General features: G+C 57.4%; 1 pseudogene; it reads left to right on the forward strand.

Annotated features, from left to right (window-relative positions):
- The first annotated feature begins 468 nt into the window (after positions 1–468).
- LOC132237213 (patr class I histocompatibility antigen, A-126 alpha chain-like) lies at positions 469–4108 on the forward strand (annotated as a pseudogene).
- The last annotated feature ends 3948 nt before the right edge of the window (positions 4109–8056 follow it).

The raw sequence follows: 8056 nt of genomic DNA on the forward strand, positions 1-8056 counted from the left end.
AGAGGAGACCCTGTCCTCCGCCTCCTCTCACAGGGAGCTCGCTCTCTGGCATCAAGGTCCCAGGGTGAGTTTTCCTCTACAAGAGTCCAGGGCAGAGGTGAGGGTGGGAGGCAGAGTGCATTCCAGGAAGAGGGGTTCCAGGAGGAGAAGGGGAGGAAAGGGCTGGTCCCAGCCTGGGGAGTCTCCCTGGTTCTCACACAGCCCCTGGGCAGGACTGAGGGAGAGGGAGTGACAGAGCTCTCCGTGCAGGGGAGGGGTCAGGGCAAGGTCCCAGGTCCCAGGCCTGGTCTCAGGGTCCCAGCCCGAGGGCGGAGACTGAAGCGGGGAAACTCAGTGTTGGGGAGTCCCCACCTCCCCGCAGTTTCACTTCTCCTTCTCACAACCTGTGTGGCGCCATCCTTCCCCAGTTCTCACTCCCATTAGGTGGCAGGTGCTACAAAAGCCAACCAGGGTCACCTTTGTCCCCAGTTATAAGTCTCTGCGGACTCACCAGGACTCAAAGACTCCCCAGACCCTGAGGATGCTGCTCACGGGGCCCCCAACCCTCCTCCTGCTGCTCTGGGGGGCCCTGGCCCTGACCCAGACCTGGGCGGGTGAGTGCGGGGTCGGGAGGGAACGGCTTCTGGGGAGGAGGAGCGAGGGCACCGGCGGGGGCGTCTCCACCCCTCAACCCCCTCGCCGACACCAAAGACCCCATCCCGTCCTGACTCCTCTGTTCTACGCCCCGCTGCCCCTGTTTCCTCTCTTGGGCCCCTTCCCCTCTCCTGTCCCTCCGACCCCGGACCCCGGGTGTCAGCCCCTCCGCTCCGGCCCCCAGGCCCCCACTCCCTGAGATATTTCCTCGCCGCCGTGTCCCGGCCCGGCCGCGGGGAGGCCCGGTACCTGGAGGTTAGCTACGTGGACGACACGCAGTTCGAGCGGTTCGACAGCGACTCTGAGAGTCAGAGGGCGGAGCCGCGGGCGCCGTGGATGGAGCAGATGGAGCCCGGGCTATTGGGACCAGAGCACCCGGAACGCCAAGGTCTTAGCACAGACTTTCCGACTGAACCTACAGACCCTGCGCGGCTACTACAACCAGAGCCATGACGGTGAGCCACGGGGCCCGGGGCCGGTCACCACCCCCATCCCCACGGACGGGCCGGGGTTGCCCCGAGTGTCCGAGTGCGAGATTCACACCAACCACCCCCCCTCGCCCCCCATACACACACCCGGGAGGAGCCCGCGGGGACCTGCACCCGGTTTTACTTTCAGTTTCTGTGTAATCCCCGCGGGCGGGGCGCGGGCGCGGCTCAGTGGGCGACGCTGACCTCGGGGCGGGTCAGGGTCTCACACGCTCCAGTTCATGTGGGGCTGTGAGATGGGACCGGACGGCCGCCTCCTCCACGGGTATCACCAGTCCGCCTACGATGGCACCGACTACATCGCCCTGAACGACGACCTGCGCTCCTGGACCGCGGCCGACACCGCAGCTCAGATCACCCAGCGGAAGTGGGAGGAGGCCGGTGAGGCTGAGGGATTCAGGAACTACCTGCAGGGGGAGTGCCTGGAGTGGCTGCGCAGATTCCTGGCGATGGGGAAGGAGGCGCTGCAGCGCGCAGGTACCAGGGCCTGGGGCCTCCCTCCTCTCCCCTGGGGCTGGGGCTCCACAAGGAGACAGGACACAGGGTCAGTGTCAGACCCCCCTCCTGTGGGCCAGGAGACTGAGTCCGCCTGGCTTTTCAGGTCCAGGGACGCCCGCCCTTCTCTCAGGGACACCTTAGGGGTGCAGTCTCTCAGGGACAATTAGAGGGGAGACCAGCCTGAAGGAACTGAGCAGCGGTTCCCATTGACCCTGCAGTGGCTCAGGGACCCATGGGGGACCTGCTCTCTCAGGCCCTGCTCCCTGCCCCTCCCCCAGTGTATCTGAGGTCTGACACCGACTTTTCTGAGTCCTTTGGCCTCCGCCCAGGACAGGACCAGAAATCCCTTTCTCCCCCTGAGACCTGCCTCCTGCCCTGGGCTGTGTCACTCTGACTAGAACTTTCTAAAGAGGAGAGGTCATCCCCAGGTGCTCTGTCCAGGCTGGTGGTGCTTGTGTGCTCCCTCGCCCACCCCAGGTGCCCTGTCCACGCTCAGGTGGTCACATGAGGGCTGCTGGAGGGTCCCCTGACAGTGCCAAGTCCCTGAATTTCCTCCCCCTTCTCCTCAGACCCTCCAAAGACACACGTGACCCACCACCCCATCTCTGACCGTGAGGTCACCCTGAGGTGCTGGGCCCGGGGCTTCTACCCTGCGGACATCAGCCTGAGCTGGCAGCGTGATGGGGAGGAGCAGACCCAGGACATGGAGTTTGTGGAGACCAGGCCTGCGGGGGATGGGACCTTCCAGAAGTGGGCGGCCCTGGTGGTGCCCCGTGGAGAGGAGCAGAGATACACGTGCCATGTGCATCACGAGGGGCTGCCCAAGCCCCTGACCCTGAGATGGGGTGAGGAGGGGCGTGGGCACAGAGCCTGGTCTCAGGGAAGCAGGGGCCTGTGGAGGACCTCAGTGGGGTCGGGGCTGAGGCCTGGGGGGCAGGACCTTCACCTCCCCTTCCCTTCCCAGAGCCCACTTTTTGGGCCACCATACCCCCTGTGGGCCTGGTTGTCGGCCTGGTCATCCTTGGAGCTGTGCTCACTGGAGCTGTGGTCACTGGAGCTGTGATGTGGAGGATGAAGCGCTCAGGTAGGGAAGGGGTGGGGCCTGAGTGTCTTGTCTCACTGAGGGTTGCAAGCCCAGGCAGAAGTGTGTTCTGCTTCATTAAGGGCAAGTACCATCCCCACACGTGTGGTTGCCCAGTGTGGGGCCCTATGTGCTGACACTCACTCTTTAGTCAGACACGTGTGGAAATGAGGGACAGATTCATCACTTGATGATTCCAGTGATGGGGCCTGGTTCCCAGCACTCCCAGGTCAGGGCGGAAGGTCCCTGCTGAGGACAGACCTCAGGGGGGAGGGTGGTTGGTCCAGTCCTCACACGTGTAGTTTCTTCAAGTTTCCTGATCCTGCCCTGGGTCTGTAGACAGAGTTCTGGAAACTTCTCTGGGCTCCAGGACTAGGAGTTCCTTTAGGACCTCATGGCCCACGTCCTCACAGGATGTTTTCTTCCCACAGGTGGAAAAGGAGGGAGCTATGCTCAGGCTGCCAGTGAGTATGGAGGGTGACCCCTGACATCCTGTGATAGTACAGACTGGATCCCATGGGGGACCTCACCCCCATAGTTCCTCCCTTAGTCTCCTCTCCTGGGGGCTCTGACCCCGTCCTGTTTTGTTCTACCCCAGGCAGCGATGGTGACCAGGGCTCTGATGTATCTCTCACGGCTTCTGAAGGTGAGACCCTGATGATAGCAGGGGTTGGGGCAAAAGGGACAGGACTGGGTGATGGGGATTCTTTGGGACATAGTGAGCCTGTGGTGGGCTGTTGAGAATGTCACTGCTTACAGCCACTGAACTGAGTTTGTTCATGATCATTTTCTTCCACAGCGTGAGGCAGTTGTTGGGGACTGAGTGATGGGAGATTTGTTCAAGCTCCTACTTTGTGATTCAAGAATCTCTGATTTCTTTCTGCAAATGGCATCTGAATGTGTGTGTTCCTATCAGCATAACGTGAGGAGGTGGGAGGCTGGCCCACGCCTGTCCGCCACTCGCCCTCCCCAGCCTTTCCTGTCCAGTAGAGGTGCGGCAAGGCCCTCCCCATTCGTTTTTACTTTCTGGTGCTCTAAGCTGCAGCTTCTTACTGCCTGATTGAAATAAGAGTCTGGATATGCATTCTTCGTCACTTCTTTCCATGAAGGGGTGATGGGTTCCTTAAAGGAGAACAGCCCGCTGGTGTGCCTCAGTGGTTGAGTGTCCACCCAGGAACCAGGAGGTCATGGTTGGATTCTGTTTCAGGGCATATGCCCAGATTTTAGCTCAGTTCCCACCAGGGTCGTGCAAGTGAAGCCAATGGATGATTTTCTCTCATCATTAATGTTTCCATCTGCCTCTCCCTCCTCTATCCTTTCTCTCTGAAAATCAATAAAAACATATTTTTAAAAAAAATTAAAGGAGAATCCAAAATTTGAGAAATAAATGAAAGCACTGAGAACTTGTCAGGTCCTCTGTGTTTGCTGTGCTGAGGCTGCTGCAGGGGGGACAGGAGAGGCTGTGAGGACCGAGTGTGGTCAGGGCTGTGCCCAGTTGGTTCCCTGGTCTCTTCAGCTGGGTCACCTCTCTGCTCCTTTGTCCTTCTCCCTTCAGTAGAACCTTGTCCCCCCCAGGACTTTCCATCACAGGGACTCAACCTCCCCAGGCCTTGTACATTGTCCTAATGAGGAACATCTCCAAACCCGTGGGCAGCAAGGCCTTCCTGTGTCCGGGTCAGCCTAGGCTCAGGCCTGGGTCCTGCCCTCAGCCCTCATCTTCTGGGACTGTATTTGTTGTTTCCTTGTTTGTGGAGAGGATTGTGCCTGTTTGCGATCTTGTTTTGAGTTTTGGTCTCATTCTTCTTTTGAGTGTCCCCTATCCAGCATCAGCCAGAGGTGAGTTGTCTGTCATTGTGCCCACAAGGCTCAGGGGTCCCTTCACACAAGAGTCCATGGAATAGAGAGATGAATTTTCAATCTCATACTGCTCTTCACTCCTTCTAGGAATTGATTGTTCTTTCCATCTTTTCCTAAGCTCTCCAAGGAACCAGGTCCTGGAATTAGCAGGGAGGAGGGGTCCTGTAATTGGTCATTTTAGATAAGTTCCTGCTGGAATTCTGCTCTGCTGGCCCACCCTCTCTCCCTGCCCTTCCCTCTAGCGCTGGCTGCAGTGGGAACCCTGGGATTTCTGAAGCAGAGTCTCCTGTAGATTCAGGGAGAGCCGCTCTGTGGGAAGAGCAGGTGCCCTGATGTCAATGTGAGAGCTCGCTGTGCTGTAGCTGCCACAGGACAGCTGTGGTCTGGGGCCACGTTAATGAAGTCGTGTCTCTAGCATAGGGAGGGCTCTATCTACACTGGTCATTCATGAACCAGTATTAGTTGTGTGCCAGATGTGTGACAGTGTTTCCGCATGTGGGACCATTGAAGGAAAATCAGAGAAGCTGTTTTCCTGTGGGACATACGTTGTGTGGGAAGAAACAGTGAATGAAAAAGCACAGTAAACAAGGAAGGCGTCTGTGTGACAAGGGGTAACTCTTCTGGGAAAATATGCCATGGGGAAGGCAAGACCAAGTGTGGCTGTGGGGTACACAGACCATGGGTGTGTTTTGTTTGTTTGTTTTTAATATATACACTGAGTGGCCAGATTATTATGACCACCCCTAATTTGCCTACAAAATTTGTGCACTGGGGGAGGAGGGGTGTCCCTCTGTCCAGCCTGCACCCTCTCTAATCTGGGACCCCTCTGAGGATGTTCGACTGCCAGTTTAGGCCTGATCCTAAACCGGCAGTTGGACATCCCTCTCACAATCGAGGACTGCTGGCTCCCAACCACTCACCTGCCTGCCTGCCTGATCACCCCCTAAGCACTCCCCTGCCAGCCTGATTGACGCCTAACTGCTCCCCTGCCTGCCCAATTGCCCCCAACTGCCCTCCCCTGCCAGCCTGGTCACTCCCAACTGCCCTCCCCACCTACAAACGTAAGGTGATCATAATAATCTGGCCACTCAGTGTGTGTGTGTGTGTGTGTGTGTGTGTGTGTGTGTGTGTGTGCGCGAGTGTGCGTATTGATTTCAGAAAAAAAGGGAGAGGGAGATAGAAATATCAATGATGGGAGGGAATCATTGACTGGCTGCCTCCTGCACGTCCCCTGCTGGGGATTGAGCCCACAACCCAGGCGTGTGCCCTTGACCAGAATCCAACCAGGACTGTTCAGTCTGCAGGCCATCGCTCTGTCCACTGAGCTAAACCAGCTAGGGCATGTCTGTTTGACTTGGGTGGCCAGTCAGTGGGGGCCTCCCTGGGAAGGTGGCTTGAGGAAAGCACTGAAGGACATGAGGGATTATCCCTGAGGTTGTCGGAAGGAAGTCTTTTCCAGCAGTGGCACCTCCAGTGGGAATGGCCTGGGGCAGGAGTGTGTCTGGTTTAAGAGCGAGGAGGCCAGTGTGGGAATGGAGCAGAGAGCAATGGAGATGAGATAAAGACAAGGCCAGACCTCCTGGGCCTGGAGGAAGGAAGAAGGGCAGGGACTATGCTCTGAGTGAGGAGGGAGCCACAGGGAGTTTAGAGCAGGAGAGGCCTGGCCTGATTCCCCCTTTAAAGGATCACTGTGTCTGCTGAGCTGAGAACACTTGGGAGGTGAGGGGGCAGTGTGGAGTCAGGAGGAGGGTGGGAGGGGCTCCAGGCTGGAGAGGCTTCCAGGGGCTGAGCGATGGAAAGAGTAGGCATGCTGGGGTTCTGGTTCCTTCTGAAGATGGACTTTAGAGTGAGCCTAAAGGTTAATTGGGCATTCCAGAGAGGGGTCTAGGTCACCAAAAATCTCAGAGGATATAAGTAGAGAGACAGAGTTGCTATTAGAGATGGGGAGACTCTGAAGCAGCCTATTTGAGGGGCATCACAGGCCTTCATTTTAAGAGATGCTGGAGCTGAGTGTCTGTCAGCAACACAAGGGAGCTGTCGGATCGGCAGTTGGACAGATGAGTCTGGAGATCAGGAGAGATGTTTGTTGGAGAAACAGACTTGGGAGGCGACACAGGTAAATGACATTTAAAACCTTGAGAATGGACGAGGTCACCAAGGGACTGATGGCTACAGGAAACCAAGGAAGAAGGACTGAACCCAGGACCCAGTGCTGAGCCGTCTTATCAGATCACACACCAGAGCCGTCTGCACTGTTCTGTCTCCGGGTCTAGAAGGCACAGAGACCACGGAGCCCCCAGCGTTCCTGTGCGCAGGAACCCCCTGGACCTCTTGTTGGCTCAGGACGCCTGGAGCAGAGTGTGAGAGGCTGGCTTTGTCCCAAGTTGCCGATGCTGCTGGTCTTCAGATCCCACATTGAGCAGCGAGAACCCAGACCAGGATCCCCGTGTGTGTGTCAGCCTCGCCTGCAGGTGTGACACAGGTGGTTCCTGTCTGTGCCTAATTCTCTGGGTCTGTGGGTCTGGGAGAGGCTGGGGTTTTGTAAGGAGCTCACAACCAATCCTGGGCTCAGCCAGCCTGGGAACCACTGAGGCAGTGCCAGAGCTCAGGGTGGGGAGGGGTTTTACATCCACATTTAAAGGTTTCATTTTTCCTCAGAAAGAGAAGGGAGGGCATGTATCACTTGTTATGAAACATGATGTTGAGAGTTACGTGTCGTTCTCTCTGCCATGGGGTAGAGTCAGGTGGAAGACTTAGGACATGGGCCCTGGGTCCCAATAATAACATCTCTGAAGGCTGGCTCTCTGAAACTCTTCCCCAGATATAGTTCTTCAAGCAAACAATGGAATCCCAAGGGACCACTGATGGACAGGACGGCCTGCTGCTTGGGGCTGGGCTCAGACTTGGCAGGGTTACTGGCCCAGTCAGTGGGACCCTGAAAACCCCAGGACTTTGGGACCAGGCTCATCCCTACAGGGGCAGCCCAGCCCTTTGCTGTCTGTGACCTGAGGACCCCTTCCAAACACCAGCAGGGGTCCCCATGGCACACCCTCCCCTGCTGCTCTCCTCTCTGAAACCTCTACCCCTCTGGGTGCTGACCCCCCCCATCCGGACCTCCTCAGGGGCGTCCTTGCCTTCCCAGGCCTGACACCCCAGCCCCTCCCCCATCCCAGCTCTGAGACAGCGGCACTAGTTCCCAGGAGGAAGGTGCCCTAGCTCCAGAGGCAGCAGCGGGAACAGGGGACTGGTTCTTGGGTGTCCAAGGTCCCATCCGGGAAACTAAGGACTCCTGGTTTGATTGTGGGGTGCAGCTGTGCCGGAAGCTGGTCCATCCTTGCTGCTTGACATAGTCACTGCAGGAAAGAAACATCTGCACAGCATATGTTTCAAGGGACCTGGCGTATATGGCATACTGTTCTTAATATGTTTGCTCCCCTTAGCCCTATGTATTTTAACCAAGGTCACCTCTCCGAGAAAGGTTGTTTCCCCAGGTAGGGAT

Source organism: Myotis daubentonii, chromosome 6, assembly GCF_963259705.1.
Source record: "Myotis daubentonii chromosome 6, mMyoDau2.1, whole genome shotgun sequence".
In the NCBI taxonomy this organism is placed as follows: domain Eukaryota; kingdom Metazoa; phylum Chordata; class Mammalia; order Chiroptera; family Vespertilionidae; genus Myotis; species Myotis daubentonii.